General features: G+C 43.9%; 1 protein-coding gene across 1 annotated transcript in view; it reads left to right on the forward strand.

Annotated features, from left to right (window-relative positions):
* The first annotated feature begins 589 nt into the window (after nucleotides 1–589).
* The window catches only part of LOC139409899 (LHFPL tetraspan subfamily member 2a), a 59,061-nt gene continuing 39,806 nt past the window's right edge, over nucleotides 590–19,844 (forward strand). Inside the window, exon 1 of the mRNA XM_071155304.1 lies at nucleotides 590–783. The gene's annotated coding sequence lies outside the window, so the exon portion shown is untranslated. The remainder of the gene's footprint in view (nucleotides 784–19,844) is intronic.

A 19,844-nucleotide genomic window follows, 5' to 3' on the forward strand; every position in this document is an offset into this window, starting at 1 on the left:
GATCGGTAGGATAGTCAGTTTTACGAGGGTATGTTTGGCAGCATGAGTGAAGGATGCTTTGTTTGTGAAATAGGAAGCCGATTCTATATTTAATTTTGTAGTACAGATATGGGGCATATAGAACAGATATGGGGCGGCAGGGTAGCCTAGTGGTTAGAGCGTTGGACTAGTAACCGGAAGGTTGCAAGTTCAAACCCCCGAGCTGACTGTCGTTCTGCCCCTGAACAGGCAGTTAACCCACTGTTCCTAGGCCGTCATTGAAAATAAGAATTTGTTCTTAACTGACTTGCCTAGTTAAAAAAGGTAAAAAAATATAGGGGCTCTATGGCAAATATAGGGGATGTAGGGCAGATAATACAGGGCTGAGATAGAGCAATTTGCTTTGGCAATGTAAACGTGTTTCCCATGCCAATAAAACCATTTGAATTTAATTTAATTGAGAGAGAGGGGGGGAGAGGGAGAGGGAGGGAGAGAGAGAGAGAGCGAGACAGAGACATTAAATGCTAACAGGAGGATAACGTCACTAGCTCCCAAATGTAGGCATGCTGGTCTGGAGAAAAAGGCTCGCAGCTCTGTTATCCGTGGTCATAGAGAGCGTGGGGGAGGAAGACACTTGGACCAAGGAGTCTTGCGGGTAGAAGAAACACACCGGCGTTATCCAAAAGGAAAACTTCTAACCCAAAGACAGCGGTTTTCAAAAAAATCTTTAGGCTAGTTGGATTTTTTATTGGAAAGCGAGCATATTGAACGCCGGACGTTTTGCACAACTTGGAAAACCTATTCGTAAGTAAGGGGAAGGATTTCTTCTGCATTTCAATACGCTTTTCGTCTATTCTTCCCCTTATATCTCTACACAGATTTCCTATTCACTTCGTTTCCCACTTTTCAAATTTCCAACAACGCTCAGCCTACTTTTGAGCTATGTTAATTTCATTGTAAATGTAGGTCTAATTACTTTCATTTGTCTGAGAGCTGCTGGTTCGGCGTTTTCCCCAGTCACTGAAGGGGAAACTCGTGGCAGGAAAGCCGACCAGAATGACGAATAGATTGCCAGGCAACGTTGCACATTCTAGCATACTTTTCCATTCTTTTTTTTTCTGACACGAATACAATCAGCTGTTGCAGTTATCACGTTATTTATGTTAGTAATAGGTCTATGTATAATAGTTATTTTAGCAGAGCTTCTCTCCTGTCAAATGAACTGTCAAATTAATTATTGACACATCAGTAATATGACACAAAGGAAAGTCAATTGCCTTCACAATGAATGACATTTCATGAACAAAACACATTAGCCTATTTATATACAACTAACAGTGAACTCATAATGTAAACAAAGCAGACGTGGTTGTGACTGAGGCAGATGTAGCTGTTTTTCTCTCTGACCTAGTGAATGGACAGTTTGGCGGATCTCAAAATGGTCCAGAGGCAACTCCCTGAACTGTGATTTTGAGTATCTAAACCTGCATTTAGACTGTTGACTGGTCAAACTGAATGACTAGCTCATGACAAACTGAGGAAGTCTAAAGATCTTTCCTAGAGGGGCTCATGAGATGGAAGTTTCTGACCTTACTCCCCCTTCCCCCACTTCAAACCAGCAACCTGAAAACAGATTCCACCTGTGTGTGTGCTCGTACACACTTGTGTAAACCTTAGTGTGCGAGAGCCCTGGGGGGTAAGAAATATTAGATTACCAACTAAGGTGAAGCTTTTGGACCCCTGCATTGTCAACCTTATAATAGTCAGGATATAGAGATTGTGTCACATAAAAAAAAACATCCCATATATGAGATCTCATTTATAGGCCAGCCTGACCCCCTCCCCTTTCCTTTGTTAGCCAGCCCATAACTCTGCAGGGGGAGTTGGCAGCCAATACAATTGTCTAAAGAATCCAAACTGAAATGCCGCAGTGAAATACTGATTTGTATGAATAATGGATGTGGCAATGTGTTGAATGAGAATGCTTGTTCTTGTCCCAAGGCTCAAGGCATTGATGGAGTGTGTACTGTATAGCAACGGTCAGTAGGTAATCAATAGCCATTCACCTAAGAGAGCAGTTCTAGTCCCGGTGTTAAGTTTGAATTCGCTGTGCTGCACTTTATTTTTCTTCTCTCTCTTTCCCGTCACTGTACTTGCATGAATACACAAAACACATTTAGAAAGACAGGACCTTTAATGTGAATTGCTAAATATGCTACCATTCATTGTCACATTATAGCCAACCGTGGATGCGTGGCAGTCTCTGGCTGCAGCACAGTCACTGTGTGGTCTCGATCTCAAGTTGACACTTTCCTTCCTGGTATGTTTGACGCAATTTCTTTATCACCATCTTTAACGGGCACCCAGTTGTGGTTTAGAAGTTTAATGGCATCATTGAATGGGTGACTTTACAGTATCTAAGAATAAAAATGACAGCCGTTAGCAGGCCGGCTGGTTGTTGGACCACTGGCAGTGGCTAGAGCTGGAGGGCCGAGGCACGTGGTGTCCCTCAGGGTTCCGTGTTTGGACCAATAAAAAACCCCAGAATAAAACAGGCTTCAATCATTACAGGCCTGCTGGAGAAGGCTGGAGAATGTTCCTCTGGTCAGCTCTGTTCAGCTCTGACCTCAAGAAAAGGGGAAAATACAAGCATCCTACTGCTGGATGCCTTGGCAGGCTAGGAGTGCAGGCTAGGAGTGCAGGCTAGGAGTGCAGGCTAGGAGTGCAGGCTAGGAGTACAGGCTAGGAGTACAGTCTAGGAGTGCAGTCTATGAGTGCAGACTATGAGTGCAGACTATGAGTGCAGACTATGAGTGCAGACTATGAGTGCAGACTATGAGTGCAGACTATGAGTGCAGTCTATGAGTTCAGGCTATGAGTTCAGGCTATGAGTTCAGGCTATGAGTGCAGGCTATGAGTGCAGGCTATGAGTTCAGGCTATGAGTGCAGGCTAGGAGTGCAGGCTAGGAGTGCAGGCTAGGAGTGCAGGCTAGGAGTGCAGGCTAGGAGTGCAGAAAAGTTATTTAATGTTGTTTTTTTGTCCTTCTTCCTTTTCCTAAACAGAATGGTAAATTATCAAAGAGTGGAAAAAATCTTACCAGCCTCTGCTCTTTTTTCCCGGCCTGCTTGGTGCTGTGTGGGTGCAGTTGGCGATTCTTTTAACGTCACATAAAACCTCTTCGTCTTTGACTGGCAACCAGTTCATACAGACCACATAGTCTGCTCCATACAGACCACATAGTCTGCTCTCCAAACTTCAGCTTTTCTGCTCTTTGATGATATCGTCTGTGTGTTTGTCATTAGACCAGGCCCCTGACCTCACTTTATAGTTTTCGTCAATATGTTCCCCTTTGGCATGGCGACGCTTAAAGCAACTTTCAATTGGAGGGTTTGGTGCAGTGGTACACATACACACCTCAAAGCCCACAGTGATCGGGCCTTTTCCAAATATAAACATTTGCTATGATGAATATGTTAACATCAATATTTGGAGCGGGCTCTTAGCCGAAATCTGATCCCGCCTCTATCAGTGTGTGCGTGAAACCCGAGGCCGGACCACAGGCTTGGTGTGACAGGCCTGTAAAATTGGGTTATTAAATGGAGTCTGTGGGGTCAGGGGTCAGGCAGTAGTGTGGAGGCAAGGTCCAACATCTGGTGTACTGTTTGGCACCACAGGACCCCACTACCCACTACTAGAGGAGATAGTCCTGATAACAAGGCTGTTTGGTTTGTATCAGATTGCCTGAAGGGGAATTAAAAAGGAACCATTAATACTCCATACTCCATTTTTTTTACTCCTATTTTACCACACCAGGGTTTCAAGTTTAGCTGGTGTTCTATAAGATGCTGTTACTCAAGCTGTAGAGAAGTTCTGGTTTTCAGTACTGGTCAGCCCCTTCAACCACTGTTTGCATTATACTGCTTCAAACTAAAGTGTTCCAGATGCAGGAGGGGGACAGTAACAAACATGATCATTTTCACTTTCACTGACTCACTGTTACATCTGTTTTTGACATCGTCATTGTCCCCCCCCCCCCCCCCCCCTCTATATTCTTAGATTTTTGTGTGAGAGTTGGTCGGCTAGAAGTCTTTCAACAACAAACCCCAGGAAGTGCTCTAATCAATCCAACACGTGAAGTTAATCGTTTTCAGCGTGTCTTGTTTCCCGAAGATCCGCTAATTGGCAATACAACCGCCATACTGCCTCTGAGGAGGGCTGCTTTGGAACACAGGCAGGCAGACCTACTGACTGACTCTAACTGGGTCACATTACGTTAGGACGTTTTCCGTCCTAGCCTCCCAAAAGGAGCAGTTGTGATTGAATTAAAAGCGTCTGTCTATCCGATGGCTTTATAGACCCACAGAGAGTTGGGAGGGTTGGGAGATGAGGTGGCCTACCTCATACAAGTGTCTCTGGAAAAGTCTCTCTCACTGTTATTCAGCAGCAGAGCAGAGTGGAAAAGGAGAGCAGTAGAATGGGAAGACTATTGTCCTCTCTCCTTATTTGTGTGTGTATGTGCATGCGTCTGCGTGTTTGTGTGTGTGTATGCGTGTGTACAGTGTGAATGTGTTACAGTGGTCTTATGGCAGGCCAGTGCAATGTGAAAGGTCAAAGGAGTGGAAGCAGCTCAAGTGATGAAATGTTCCATGATGGCCTAGAGAAGATGAAGAGTTTCTCTATAGATTTCACAACCATCCTGCTCAGAGCCATGTTCACTTGATCATAGTAATGAAAATAACTGTGTAGATGAGTGAATGCCACATTCTTTCTCTGTCTCAGCCTCTCTCTGAATTCAATTCCATTCAAAGGGATGTATTGACATGGGAAACATATGTTTACATTGCCAAAACAAGTGAAATAGACAATAAACAAAAGCGAAATAAACAATAAAAATTAACAGTAGACATTACACTCACAGAAGTTCCAAAGAATAGAGACATTTCAAATGTCATATTATGGGTATATACAGTGTTGTAAAGATGTGCAAATAGTTAAAGTACAAAAGGGGAAATAAATAAACATAAATATGGGTTGAATTTACAATGGTGTTTGTTTTTCACAGGTTGCCCTTTTCTTGGGGCAGCAGGTCACAAATCTTGCTGCTGGGATGGCACACAGGTATTTCCCTTCTCTCTCTCTCTTCTCTAGGGCAGTCATGCACACTGATAAGATTAGGCAGCGTCTGTGTTAATCACTCGCTTTTCCTCTCTTACTCTCTCTCCCTGAGTGTACTTTACTTTTCACTCTTTTGTCTGACAAAGTTTTCCTCCTCTCCCGCTGTCCTTTGGGTTCCGTGGCTCCCAGAGATGAGGCTCTGCTGGGGGTACAACACTCCTGACCTCTTCCTGGCCCCTGCTGGCCCCCAGCCTGTTGCCTTTACTGGGAAACCAGCAGGGTGGTGATCACACAATAGACAGACAGTAGCCTTTCTCAGCTGACCTATCATAGAATTTAGTTTCAGATTAGTTGTTTGTATTTCCACTTGGTGTGGCAAAAACTGTGCGGCTATGTTATTTCTGCATGTAACATGCTCAGTGTATACAACTGGGAGTCCTGTGGTCCACTTAAACTGGTTTCCTTATTTCCAATATGACTGTGACACTTAATAACAATGCAAATTCTTTCCTTTTTGAATTCTGAGTTCCTTGTAGAATGATCCTTTCAGCCATCCTTAGGTTGCCATGGTAGCAGATTTTCTGTCTGGGGTTTATGGGTATTGATTGGCTGGAACTCAAGTCTGGAACTCATACAGCCTCACAGCTGTATGCTAATGAGGAGAGAGATTACAGCCAATCAGCGACACCTGGCCCTCTGTGCCTGGCGGTAAAGAGATTATCATATAGTGTGTGTCTGATTATGAAAAATATGCTTTGTGTCAGGTTTTATACTGGTGTTGAAGATGACAGGCTACATGATTGTAGTTGTTAGTCAGACTTTGGGATATGAATGCTTTGTGTTGTCTTTTGTTACTGGTTTATATCTGAAAGATAGAACTGCTTCACTGTTGATACAGAAATCAACTCCACCCTGCTGTCGAAGTCAAGAAGTCTAATCAAGCTCTGACAACTCGTGCAGGGCCTCGGTGAAAAACCTCCTGCAGGGCCCAGGACACATCACTCAGAATGACTGAACTGTCCCCCTCTTTTTAGGACCTGGCCTTCTCCGTCTCCATGACTACCCTACCATAGTTTATCACCTGCAGCTAGGCCTAGTGTCGATGTCATAGCACTACAATCACAAACCAACTGCCATAACGGTCTCTCTCTCTCTCGGTCTCTCTCTCAGTCTCTCTCTCTCTCTCTCTCTCTCCCTTGGTCTCTCTCTCTCTCTCTCTTGGTCTCTCTCTCTCTCGGTCTCTCTCTCTCGGTCTCTCTCTCTCTCTCGCTCAAAAGACAGGCTGTCTTCTTCCAGTCTAGTGTTAGATGACTCATTCAAACTGAATAGTATTTCAGTGTGAGAGCTGTATGAGTGATGTCCAACTGTAAAACAGGGTCTACTAGCTATGCTCCCTTCACATTGACGAGAGTTAAGGAGATTCTCCAGACACATCATCGTCATCATAGGCGGCGCATCCAATAGCTAAGCCTCCCCTAAAGTAAATTAAATTGAACTTGCTAAAATTACAATTACTCCTGTCTATAAAAATGTTTATACAATCCATAAAATCACTACACCAGAGAGCATGATTTATACACAGAGGATCATTAGCTTATTTTAATAAATCGTTTATCGTAGGCCAGCGATTGTAGGCCAGCACATAACCTACAATCCGGGAAGCACACAGTCGGGAAACGCACAGATTGTTGATTTGTGACTGTCAGTATAAAGTGTCTAACCTGTCTTTAGTTAGGCTATGAAAATGTGCAACTACCAATAGGCTATTGAGCGAACAGTTGCCTATCTTATTGGCACTATAGCAGAGAGCATCGGCTATATCCCTGTTGAGTTTACATATTCACTGTCTATCATTGGGTCCATGCTCCTGGAAAGTTTTTTTTGGGACAATCATTTCCTCCTCCAGCTAGATATGCCTCCTCTTTTCATAGGCCTTGATTTGATGGTTCCAATCAAGATACGGTTGTTTTTATTCATCTCTGTTTGTCAGTGTCAGCAGATTAGCTTACTCTGTCATTTTTGTGGTATTGAAGAGTCTGCTTTTGGCTTCAGTCGTGGAGAGTAAAGTGGGTTGAATTGCATGAAATGTCTTTATAAAAGGGCACATTTTTCTCAGCCTTTTCTAGCTGGGGCTGAGCTCTGGATATGTGCAAAGAAAAGAGAAGAAAAGCAGAATGGTCTTTTTTACGAACAGTGAGTCAGTAATATTATTAGCATAATTTATGACTATCCAATCTACTCATCACATTAGGAATAGTAGACTATCTTACATAAGTCTGAAAATTTGATGATAGATGCATCCAATACTTAATCATGAAGGTGAATATCTTTGTGATTTTTTCTGTTGTTGCTTTCCCTAATTTGAAACTCACACGCTGCCTTTGACTGTAACTTGCAAATGTCTCACGTCTTGTTCAACAGCTGCCCACCTCCTAGCAGGGCAGTTTAGTGTAAACTGAATTATCACGTTCAACCCAGCACTCCTCTGTATGAGTTGTAATAGCAGAGCAATGTTTTTCAGACAGCTGAAATGTATAGACATTTTCCTAATATTTGAGACTTGTTTTATTGTTTTTATATGAAATTACAGTTGGTGACTTGCGCTATGACATCGGCACAAGGTCCTAGCTGCAGGTGATAAACTATGGTAGGGTAGTCATGGAGACGGAGAAGGCCAGGTCCTAAACAGAGGGGGACAGTTCAGTCATTGTGAGTGAGTGGCCTGGGCCCTGCAGGAGGTTTTGTGTAGTTTCACATAGTAAATATGTTTCTATTGATTTCCATTGATTATGTCTAATCAATCCAAATGGAAATTCTCATAGTGCAATAAAATAATCCCTGAGAGCTAGTGTTTAGAAAGTGTTTTTGAATAAGGCCCACTGTTTCCACTCATATTGACTGGAAACCTAAAGCCCTGATCTATGGTCTCTGTGTATAGGCCAGAGTAATGGTGTGCACCATGTCTCTCTCTGTGTATAGGCCAGGGTAATGGTGTGTAGCAGATCTCTCTGTATATAGACCTGGGTAATGATGTGTATCATCTCTCTCTGTGTATAGGCCAGGGTAATGGTGTCTAGCAGGTCTCTCTGTATATAGGCCAGGGTAATGGTGTGTATCATCTCTCTGTGTATAGGCCAGGGTAATGGTGTCTAGCAGGTCTCTCTGTGTATAGGCCATGGTAATGGTGTGTACCAGGTCTCTCTGTGTATAGGCCAAGGTAAAGGTGTGTACCAGGTTCTCTCTGTGTATAGCCCAGGGTAATGGTGTGTAGCATGCTCTCTCTGTGTATAAGGCCAGGGTAAAAGTGTGCATCAGGTCTATCTGTGTGTAGGCCAGGGTAATGGTGTGTACCAGGCCTCTCTGTATATAGGCCAGTTTAATGGGGTGTATCAGGCTCTCTCTGTGTAAAGGCCATAGTAATGGTGTGTACCAGGCTCTCTCTGTGTAATGTATGTAATGTATGAGGTTATCTTAATGGTGTGTGCAGCGGTGAATGGATTTGTAGTTGAGAGAAAGAGTCTCCAGGGTTGGCTGCTGCTCCTGCTGCTGCAGGTGACTGGAGAGCACTCATACTGGACCGGACAGGGGCGAGATATAGCGTTGTAATACCAGAGGACTAGAGTCACACACATACACTTACATGCACTCACACATGACCATGCCTAATATGATTCACAAAAATTTGAAGCTTGTTTTTATTATCTCTAATTCTTCATGTCAGACTGCCCAAGGACAAACTGGGAGATTTTAAGAGACAGACGATGCTGCACAGACAGAGACAGATGCAGTCTGATTGTTAGCAATGGCCATAAGCCTAGTTAAACCCACATAAAACACCACTGTGTCCCAAGGCCCCTAGAACTCATATCCCTCTCAGTCTCATATGAATACAGGACTAATTTAACTTAGCTGGAATCTCACCACCACACTGCCTCTCCTCTCCTAATCGGCAGATGTATCCTGTTTGATGAAATCTCAGGTGTTGTACGGGCAGCCGGACACTGACACACTTTCAGTAAGTAAACAAACACTGAAAGAACTGACACAGTTTCAGCTTCACCTCCAGCTCACCTCCCTCTTCCATTGTCTTTAAACCTGGTCTACTTATGTCAGGGAGGCTTCTTGGGAGGCTACATTAGTTCAGTGGGCCTGCCTGTTGGCTGGCTCAAAGATATACTACATGACCAAAAGTATGTGGACACCTGTTTGTCAAACATTTCATTCCACAATCAATCATGTGCATTAATATGGAGTTAGTACCTCTTTTGCTGCTATAACAACCTTGAAGGCTTTCCACTAGATGTTGGAACATTGGTGCGGGGACTTGCTTCCATTCAGCCACAAGAGCATTAGTGAGGTTGGGCACTGATATTAGTCCTGGCTCGCAGTCGGCGTTCCAGTTCATCTCAAAGGTGTCCGTTGGGGTCTGGGCTCTGTGCAGGCCAGTCAATTTCTTTCACACTGATCTCGACAAACAATTTCTGTATCGACTTTGCTTTGTGCACGGGGGTATTGTCATGCTGAAACAGGAAGGGGTCTTCCGCAAACTGTTGCCACAAAGTTGGAAGCACAGAATCGTCTAGAATGTCATTGTATGCTGCAGCGCTAAGATTTCCCTTCACTGGAACTAAGGGGCCTAGCCCAAACCATGAAAAACAGCTCCAGACCATTATTCCTCCTCCACCAAACTTTACAGTTGGCACTATGTATTCGGGCAGGTAGCGTTCTCCGGCATCCGCCAAACCCAGATTTGTCCAGCAAACTGCCACATGGTGAAGCGTGATTCATCACTCCAAAGAACGCGTTTCCTCTGCTCCAGAGTCCAATGGCCGTGAGCTTTACACCACTCCAGCCTACGCTTGGCAATGCGCATGGTGATCTTAGACTTGCGTGTGGCTGCTCAGCAAATGGAAACCCATTTCATGAAGCTCCCAATGAACAGTTCTTGTTGGAACCGAGGACAGACTATTTTTACGAGCTATGCGCTTCAGCACTCGGCGGTCCCGTTCTGTGAGCTTGTGTGGCCTACCACTTTGCGGCTGAGCCATTGTTGCTCCTAGACATTTCTACTTCACAATAATAGAACTTACAGTTTACCAGGGCAGCTCTAGCAGGGAAGAAATTTGGCAAACTGCCTTGTTGGAGAGTTGACATCCTATGACAGTACCACGTTGAATGTCACTGAGCTCTTCAGTACAGGCCATTCCACTTCCAATGTTTGTCTATGGAGATTACATGGCTGTGTGCCAGATTTTATACACCTCTCAGCAACGGGTGTGGCTGAAATAGCCAAATCAACTAATTTGAAGGGGTGTCCACATACTTTTGGTGATGTAGTGTATCTGCAACCTCAGACTGTATGTGTGCATGCTGCTATCTGCAGCCATCAGACGTGCTTACATATTGCCTCAGGTAAATGAGTGCTGCTGTTCCCTGTCTGAGTAAGGAGGACTATCTCTGTCTTGTTATCTCTCAGTCTGGTTCTCATCGCCTCTTCTCTTACTAAGGGCTTTTACACAGGCTTCTTCACAATGCTTGCTGCTTGCATATGGTTGCCTCTTCCTCAAGGAGGCTGGTCTTGAGACGGGGTGTTTGTTTGTGTAGGGTTACCTTTAGAGACAGAAGACTCATGTGCTTGTATGCTGCAGTTATCCAGGCTGATTGCAGAAGATAAGGGTTGTGTGTTTGCTGTCATTAGAGAAAGTGAGAGAAGATTGAGGGAGGATAGAGAAAGAATAGAGAGAAGCATGAGAAGGAGAGAGGAAGAATAAAGAGAGAGAGAAAGCAGCGAGTGAAAGTAGAGAGGGAAAGGAAGAAGGTAGAGGGACTTAAAAATGCAGAGAGGTAGGGAAAGAGGGGTGGGAGAGGGAGGGAGGGAGATGCTTTGTTTCACAATTATCCTGCACAGCCCAGGGGCGGCAGTGAAGGTCAGACATCTGTGATCCATCTCCCAGAGTTCCCAGTCTGGAACCCTACACTCTGGCGCTCTCACCCTCCACTCTCTCTCGTCTTTTCTCTCTCAGCCTCCACCCTCCACCTGCCTTCGCCTTTTCTCGCTCAGCCTCCACCCTCCACCTGCCCTCGCCTTTTCTCTCTCAGCCTCCACCCTCCACCTGCCCTCGCCTTTTCTCTCTCAGCCTCCTCCCTCCACCTGCTCTCGCCTTTTCTCTCTCAGCCTCCACCCTCCACCTGCCCTCGCCTTTTCTCTCTCAGCCTCCACCCTCCACCAGCCCTCGCCTTTTCTCTCTCAGCCTCCACCCTCCAACTGCTCTCGCCTTTTCTCTCTCAGCCTCCACCCTCCACATGCCCTCGCCTTTTCTCTCTCAGCCTCCACCCTCCACCTGCCCTCGCCTTTTCTCTCTCAGCCTCCTCCCCTCCCCCACCCTCGCCTTTTCTCTCTCTTCTCTCCACCCGCCCTTGCCTTTTCTCTATCCCCCGTCCTCCCTCACCCTCCACCCGCCCTCACCTTTTTCTCTCTCCCTCTCGCTCACTCTCCCTTTCTGTCTCCTTCTCGTCTGGCTGTCTCTCTATCTCCCTCAGCCCTCCTTTTATCTCTCCCTCTTCCTCTCTTCCAGCCCTCTCCATCTCTGCTTTCTGCTTTCTGACATCATCCCTCTAGTCTCTAGGGGTTTGTAAAGAAAGGGTTTTAGTGGTAGGCAGTTAGCTGTCGTCCCTCTCTGTAAACACTGTGTGATCCTCTGCTCTGTAGGCAGACATTACAGGCTCCATTATAGCCTTGTTATTGTAAAGTCATCAGATTCCTGGAGGAAAATGGCCTGTGTTACTGAAGGGGGAGGCTAGGAGTGGCTTCTATACTGCTGAGAAGTATTGAATACCTCAGTACAATAGAAACTGATCACAGTCAATACTCAGGAAGAACAGAAACAGGATTGGTCTGAACCAGGAAGGAAGAGAGGAAGGAGGGCATGTTTCTGATCCAAAAGTGGATGTCTTCTCCTGGCCGAGTTCCAGACCAGGAGTATTAACATCCCATCCCTTGTTACCAGACTGTTATTAGCCGTGTGTATGTGTGTCTGTGTCTGTGTGTGACCTACATATCTCCTCAGTCTCCATGCTAAGTCTGTCAGAGAACACAGTAGTCTCTCTCTGACTCCCAGGCATCATAGATCTATCTTAAGTCTGTCTGAAAACAGACATCATGAAGTTATTATGAATCACCCCATTCCCACATTCACAGCACTCTTTAAATCAGCAGGCCAAATGTCTTCACCAGTGTGTGTGTGTGTGTGTGTGTGTGTGTGTGTGTGTGTGTGTGTGTGTGTGTGTGTGTGTGTGTGTGTGTGTGTGTGTGTGTGTGTGTGTGTGTGTGTGTGTGTGTCTTTGCGTACCTCTGTTGTTGTATTTTGCTCTGTTCTCCTGTCTTGGCTGCATGCAGTCAGGAAACTCAGCTCATTCTCTCAGTTGGAACAATTAAGTCAACACAGCAGCACACTGACCAGAAGCCCCCAGTCATTGAGGTCATAATTATCTTCTCTTGCACTGGCCAGTAGAGTAGTTTACTGCTGGAAGATGCTGTGTCTTTGTTACAGATGTGTTTCTGTTCAGGTATTTTACATCAGGCAGTACAGATGTAGTATCTTAATTTGATCACTCTTTTGTTGCTGAGAATTTCCCACAAAACAGGAAATTGGAACTTGTAGTGTATTCAAGGTTTAAAAAGGCTTTTAAAGTTTGTAAATTCTGCTTTAAAATGTCAGACTTGATTTGCCGTAACTAAAACTGTCTCAACCGGTATCCTTATCAGTCAGGAGAGGCCTTGATGTTAGGGAGTCAATCCACTACATAATTGCTCTTCTCATACCCAGAGAACACTTCTTTCTATTCTAAGAAATCATGATAACCAACATCTTAATAAAATATAATGATATAAAACATATTAAGAAAATATAATGACATAAAACATCTTAAGAGAATAAAGTGATATAAAACATATTTATACAATATAATGATATAAAACATCTTAAGATATAAGGCAGTGTTATAGGACAGTGATTTTTTTTAAACAAACTAAAACATGCTCGAGTCAATTAGTCAGTTTCCAACAAACCCCTACAAAAATGTCCATTAATGATAATCCACATAATAATTCACATTTCCTGTTGTTGCAGGATTATTTTCCTGCTGTAGCAAGCTGGTTCCAAATGAACATCCTACATTTGTAGCTGGCCGAGCAGACAGACAGAGTGACAGGTCCTCATTGTTAGGTTGATGCTTTCCAGCCATCTGTGCTGCTCCACAGCCTCTACTCTACTCAGCTATTAAAGTAATCACTGCAAGTTGACGTCATCTGTCTCTGTGTGAGTTCGTTGGTGGTCTGCGGGCAATACACACACACACACGGACAGACACACAATATACACACGCACACATACTGCACATGCCAGCCAGCTACACACACAAGTACAGTGCACGAATGCACGCGTGTATACAACTTACACACACATACAACATACACACACCTCAATAAAGACAGAGAGGAAATGAGAGACTGTGTGTGTAATCATTGAGTTGTACGCATTGCCTAAGGGTGGTTTTACACACCTTGTATTTTAACGTTACAGCTGGTGTCCTGTCTAAATGGCCAAAGTTACAAAGCAGTGAAGTGAAGGCGTGAGTGTCATCAGGAGAACTAGGTTTATTTTGCAGAGGCAACTAAGTGCTCTTGGATGTGATGATGACATTATAACGGGACAGAGTTCTATCTCCCTCTCACAACTGGTTTGTTCCTCTGTTTTTGCTGCTCGGTTGAGACTGTGACTTAGTGGCAGTATAGGCGGCAGGTAGACTAGCGGTTAGAGAGGTGGACCAGCAACTGGAGTGTTGCCAGTTCGAATCCTGGGTCCGACTGGAAAATTCTGTTGGCAAATGTCGCTGGTATCAAATCCTAGATGTCATTGCCTGCTGTTGTGTCCCTGAGCAAGGCACTTAACCCCCCACAACAGCTCCCCGGGTGCCCAGTGTGGCAGCCCCCTGCACCTCTCCCTTAATGTATGTGTGTCTTTCGGAGGGGTTTGGTTAAAAGCGGAAATCAAATTTTGGTTGGACCCTGTGTGCAATTGACCAGTAATATTAAGTATATGTTTTCCTGTAGAGCAGTCCTAATATAAAGCACACATCCTGAGGTAGGAGCAAAGAGTGATATAGCCTCAGTCCCACTTTCTCTGTCTGTCTCTCTCTCTCTGAGGCAGCTGGATAGCTCTGATACGAAAACGGAAACTGCAGCCGCACCACAAACCCAAAGGTTTTTCCTTTTCCTCTGATTGTCTCTTTGAAGAGCTCCTGGAAAGGCTTTAAAAGTCTCTGGTCTTCATGCTGGTCTCCAAACAAAATGTGTGTTAAATGTAAAAAAGCTGACCTGCAGAGTGGAAACAAAACATAACAGAACTGACCAGGGATAGCTTGGTTATTATTCTGTAGAAATATAATTGGTTGTGTTTGTCGTCTCTGCATTTTTCTTATATACAGTGTATACCTGTCTGTGCTTGTGTGTGGAAGTGTGGCTTATCATGCTAACTTACTGTGACTGTCCCATCAATGTCTGTAGGTGTTTCTCATAGAGTGGAGTCAGAATAATCAAATCAAACTTTATTTAAAGAGCATTTCACAAATATCGCAAAAAGCAAGACATTATTCACAACCCCTAAAGGTTTCAATGGTTAAAGGGATACTTCGGAATTTTGGCAATGAGGCCATTTGTCTACTTCCCCAGAGTTAGATGAACTCGTGGATACCATTTGTGACTGGAACATGTGAACTTTCATGTGCCTAAATAACAAACTTGTATGCCATCTGTAAATATTAATAAAATTACGAGCCTTGTTGGTTTAGCCACAGAAAAAGTCAAGAACCTTCCCACTAGCCATGATAATGGATGGGCTGAGATAATGGATGGGCTGGATATGCCGAGAGATGAGTTCGGATTGGGCTGCCAAGTAGCACACTTCTGTCTGTAACATGAGCTGGTCAGTATATGTAGATAATCCTTTCTAATCTTTTTTTTAATATATCACATAGTAGAACTGCATGTTGCTCTCCACTTTCTGGAGAACCGAAGGCAACCATGGAATCTGTGACAGAGAGTGAGAATCGTTCATCCATGTATACAGGTAAGAGAGTCTAGCTAGCTACATTTTCAGATACTATACGTTTCAAATTTTGTCAAAGTCATTTTCATTGCAAGTTAAAGCGTACTGTTAGCTAGCTAGCTAATGTTAGCTGGCTGGCTCACTAGATAACATTACGTGTATGATCTGTGTTGTAATATTATTCATATCTCAGAGCCGTTTGCATTGCTAGTTATAGCCTAATGTTAGCTAGCTAGCTAACATTGAACCTGGCTGGTTTGCTACCTGCAGATTCATGCAGGGTAGTAACGTTATGAGTTGGGATTATGGTTCATTGTTTAGCTAGCTAGCTACATGTCTAAATAAAAGACTCCACTATGCAAATAACCATTTCACTGTACCTGCTGTATTCTGTGCATGTGACAAATAAACTTAGATTTTATTTGATAGAGTATGTGTTTACCAGAGACGGTAATGTGAAGAACAACATGACCTGCTCCAAAGTCAAATCGGGATATAACGTTTGGCCAACGAGACAGTGTCCAAGTTCAAAAATTCTCCGGTAGAATGCCCTGCTTTTATTTCATCACACTCAGAACCGTAAGTGGCTCGCCATTAACTTGTAAATAAGGATCTTGTTGTGAGTTTATTTTCCTGTAATAATGAATAAAAATGTGTTACAGTTAAGACCTTGTCAGCTATATGATATGGTCATTATTTGAACTGGCTAGCCAGATAACTTAACATTTTTCAAAAAGTGTTTGATTTCGGGCGACAATAGAATGGTCATGATGTCACTGCGACAACTGTCGATAGACGTAGTATAAACCAGCCTTTAGTCTTGACATTTTTGGTGATTTAGTACATTGCCTCACGTGAATCCTTAAAGAGATGGGCGGGGCTAAGGATTAAAGAGGGTGTGAACGATGCTGAATGGGTGTAGACAAAGAAGAGCTCTCCAGTAGGTGTAGAATTACATTCCCATTGTTCCTCAACTGTAGTGTATGATATACCTTTTTCTACCTCTGAGTCTCTACTTTATCTATTTTGATAAATCGAGTCGGTCTGTCACATTTTTATGTCTCTGTCCAATATGAAAGAAGTTAGAGGTAGTTTCGCGAGACAATGCGAACTAGCGTTAACGCAATGACTGCTAGCAGATACCCATAGACTTCCAGTCATTGCGATAAGTAGATAAACATTCTTTACAGTTTATGTAAAGTAGTGTCAAAAGCATTTTTCTTTATTTTTACATTGTAGAATAATAGAGAAGACATCAAAACTATGAAATCATGTAGTATGAATGTAAGCAAGCATTCATCGAGAGAGGGAGAGAGAGAGAGAGAGAAAATCTTCTGAGGAAGCTTTGTCATTCTGATATTTGGCTCTCTATCTTTCCCCTTCTCCAATCTACATCTTGATCCCTTACTTTGTCTCCCTACCTCCTCCTTTCAGGCCCTTCTCTTTCTCTTGCTCTCTCACCCCTTGGTCTATCAAACACACACACACACAGCCCATTGAGGGTAGTCTGTGGTGTGGCGTGTGTGAATTAGTGCTGACCTTGGCTTCCATCATCCAGCCATTCAGTCACAGCTTGAGAAACGTTTAGGGCCAGAGAGTTCCCCAGTCCCCCCCCCCCCAACCCCTCTCCCTTCACTTCACTTCCCCAAACCCCCCACCACTTCCCCCCCTAACCGCTGTAAAAAAAAAAAAGACCCCACAGTAGACATATATAGGAAATCCCAAATGACACCTTATTTCCAGTTCTATATTATAGTGCACTACATTTGAACAGTTCACTATACAGGGAATAGGGTGTCATTTGAGAAACAGTCACACACTTCTATGGACCGCTATCAGGAGAGAAACAGTGTAAGATATGAGTCAGCTTGTAGTGACTGTGTGACTGGGTAACTGGGGTTGTAATAGTGGAGAAAACCCCCTTGAACAGGGTTATTTAATGTAACTTGTGTGTTCAGCTCTGTCATTGGAAAATATTCAGAATGAATCTAGAATCTACATTGTTAGGGATCAACTGAGGTCTAATAATGTCTGAAATGACACAGGCACACTAGAGCTGACCCAATTTAGTCGACTGGTCGATTGTTTGTTGATAGGCTGTTGGTCGACCAAGATTTCTTTAGTCGAGCAGTCGCAAAATATTAGATTTCTTAAATAAAAATCATGGTGTACAAGACAACTGACTGATTCGCACCTGTCTGAGTGGATGGAACCATTGTTGAGGCTGTGGGGATGGCACAGTCCATCAGTCGAAGACAGTTGTCTTGTACACCATGATTTTTATAGAAAATAAAAATATTTTGCTACTGCTCTACTAAAGAAATCTCGGTCCTCCAACAGCCTATCGACCAAACAATCAGTGCTACTGAAATAGATATTCCATTAAAAATCAGCTGTTTCCAGCTACAAAAGTAATTTACAACATTAACAATGTCTACACTGTATTTCTGATCAATTTGATGTTATTTTAATGGACAAAAAATGTGCTTTTCTTTCAAAAACAAGGACATTTCTAAGTGACTCCAAACTTTTCAATGGTTGTGTATATCTACATAAATAAGACAGCTCCTGATTCTGTTCTCTGTTTTAGTGTTTGTTTAATAGCCTACTGATTCTGTTCTCTGTTTTAGTGTTTGTTTAATAGCCTACTGATTCTGTTCTCTGTTTTAGTGTTTGTTTAATAGCCTACTGATTCTGTGAGCACCAAGCCTCATGCAACAATTTCACAAATGCGTCTGTTTTTAATCTTTTCTATGTTGTAATAAAGGCAGTATGCTTTTTTTCTCGTTTGACCAGCCTCTCTGGTATTATTTATAATTTATTTAGTGTTTACACTGTTCCAAATGTTCAGAAAAATTCTAATAATAATAATAACCCTCCTTTTTCCTTGATCTCCTTCTTATTGTTATTATTATGATCATGAATATAATAATAGGTCATTTCATTATCATTAGTAGTGTATAGTGTATAGTAGTGTATATAGTGTATAGTAGTGTATATATCGATGGTGGTGTATAACCACCATCGAGCTGTAGGCCTAAGAGCACATCCTGTTTAGTCTTAATACCGCACAGTAGCGTGGGTAAAATCATTGGGGAGCAAAGCCCCCCCCACCCAAAAAAGCCATACAACAACCTATGTGTTGTGATAATTGCGTTGTTTGCTCTATAATTTGTTAATTCATATGCCTTGCGACCATGATATATATATATATAGGCCTAAGGGCCAAGACAATAAGAATAAGAAATACCAATTCAACCACACCTTTGTTTTTGTCACACCTGCTCCCGCTCTCCCTCACTAGCGCTCCAGGGCGCCAGGCAGCCCTGCATTACGCACACCTGCTTCCCTTGTCACACCCATCAGCGATTCATTGCACTCACCTGGACTCAATCACCTTTATTATTTCCTTCCCTATATCTGTCTGTTCCCCAGCTCTGTTCCCTGCTGTACCCGTGTGCTGACGCTGTTCCTGTCTTGTTCCATGTCTGTTCCTTATTAAATGTTGACTCCCCGTACCTGCTTCTCTACTCCAGCATTGGTTCTCACAGAATGATGGCTTTTCGGTTGGTGGTGACGTCAGGTCCGGGGGCTGCCGCCGATGGAACCTGGGGGTGCCTTAGTTGGCTTCCACACCCTAGCTGGCTCGAGAAATTCCTTGCCCCGGTTGGCTCGGCAGGCGCCCATCCCACATCAGGCCTTTGCTGTATCGTCAGGGTTTTACCGCTCAGCCGGCTCGCCAGGCGTCTACGCCTCAGCCGGCTCATCAGGCTCCCACGTCTCAGCGGGATCATCAGGCTGTCACGCCTCAACCGGATCGTCAGGCTCCCACGCCTCAGCCGGTTCACCAGGTTCCTATGCCTCTGCTAGTTCGTCTGGCTTCTACACCCCAGCCAGTTGGTCCAGCGCACATGCCTCGGCCGGCAAATCAGGCTAGTCCAGGTGAGAAGCCGGGTGGCGCCCTTAGAGGGGGGGGTACTGTCACGCCTGCTCCCGCTCTCCCTCCCTGGTGCTCGTGGGCGCCAGGCTGCCCTGCATTACGCACTCCTGCCACCATCATTACGTACACCTGCTTCCCTCGTCACGCACATCAGCGGTTCATTGCACTCACCTGGACTCAATCACCTGTGTTATTTCCTTCCCTATATCTGTCTGTTCCCCAGCTCTGTTCCCTGCTTCTGCATTAATTGTCGTATGTCGTTGTGTTACCCGTGTGCTGACGCTGTTCCTGTCTTGTTCCATGTCTGTTCCTTATTACATGTTGACTCCCCGTATCTGCTTTTCTACTCCAGCGTCGGTCCTTACAGTTTTATCACAAAAACGGATAGCAACCTCCGACCGGTGAAGTCCACAAAGCATATTGCATTTAACAGAGAGTTACATGACCTACAGCATGTTCAAGTAAGTTAATGTTTCCCACATTTTTGGACCACTAAACAACTATTGATTTAGAACAACGCTGAGTTAACCTCAAGTTACAAAGAAAACGTGAGCTGCCTCCACTATTTCAGCACCATGTCAACTTCAACATCATCAAATCATCTCTGCTTTAGTCCATTACAGCGACAACTAAAAGATACCACAAACAATTTAGTCCAATCAACATAATGTAAATATGATGTGGCTGTCCACGATTCTGATTT

The sequence above is a fragment of the Oncorhynchus clarkii genome, chromosome 5 (genome assembly GCF_045791955.1).
Source record: "Oncorhynchus clarkii lewisi isolate Uvic-CL-2024 chromosome 5, UVic_Ocla_1.0, whole genome shotgun sequence".
Lineage (NCBI taxonomy): Eukaryota > Metazoa > Chordata > Actinopteri > Salmoniformes > Salmonidae > Oncorhynchus > Oncorhynchus clarkii.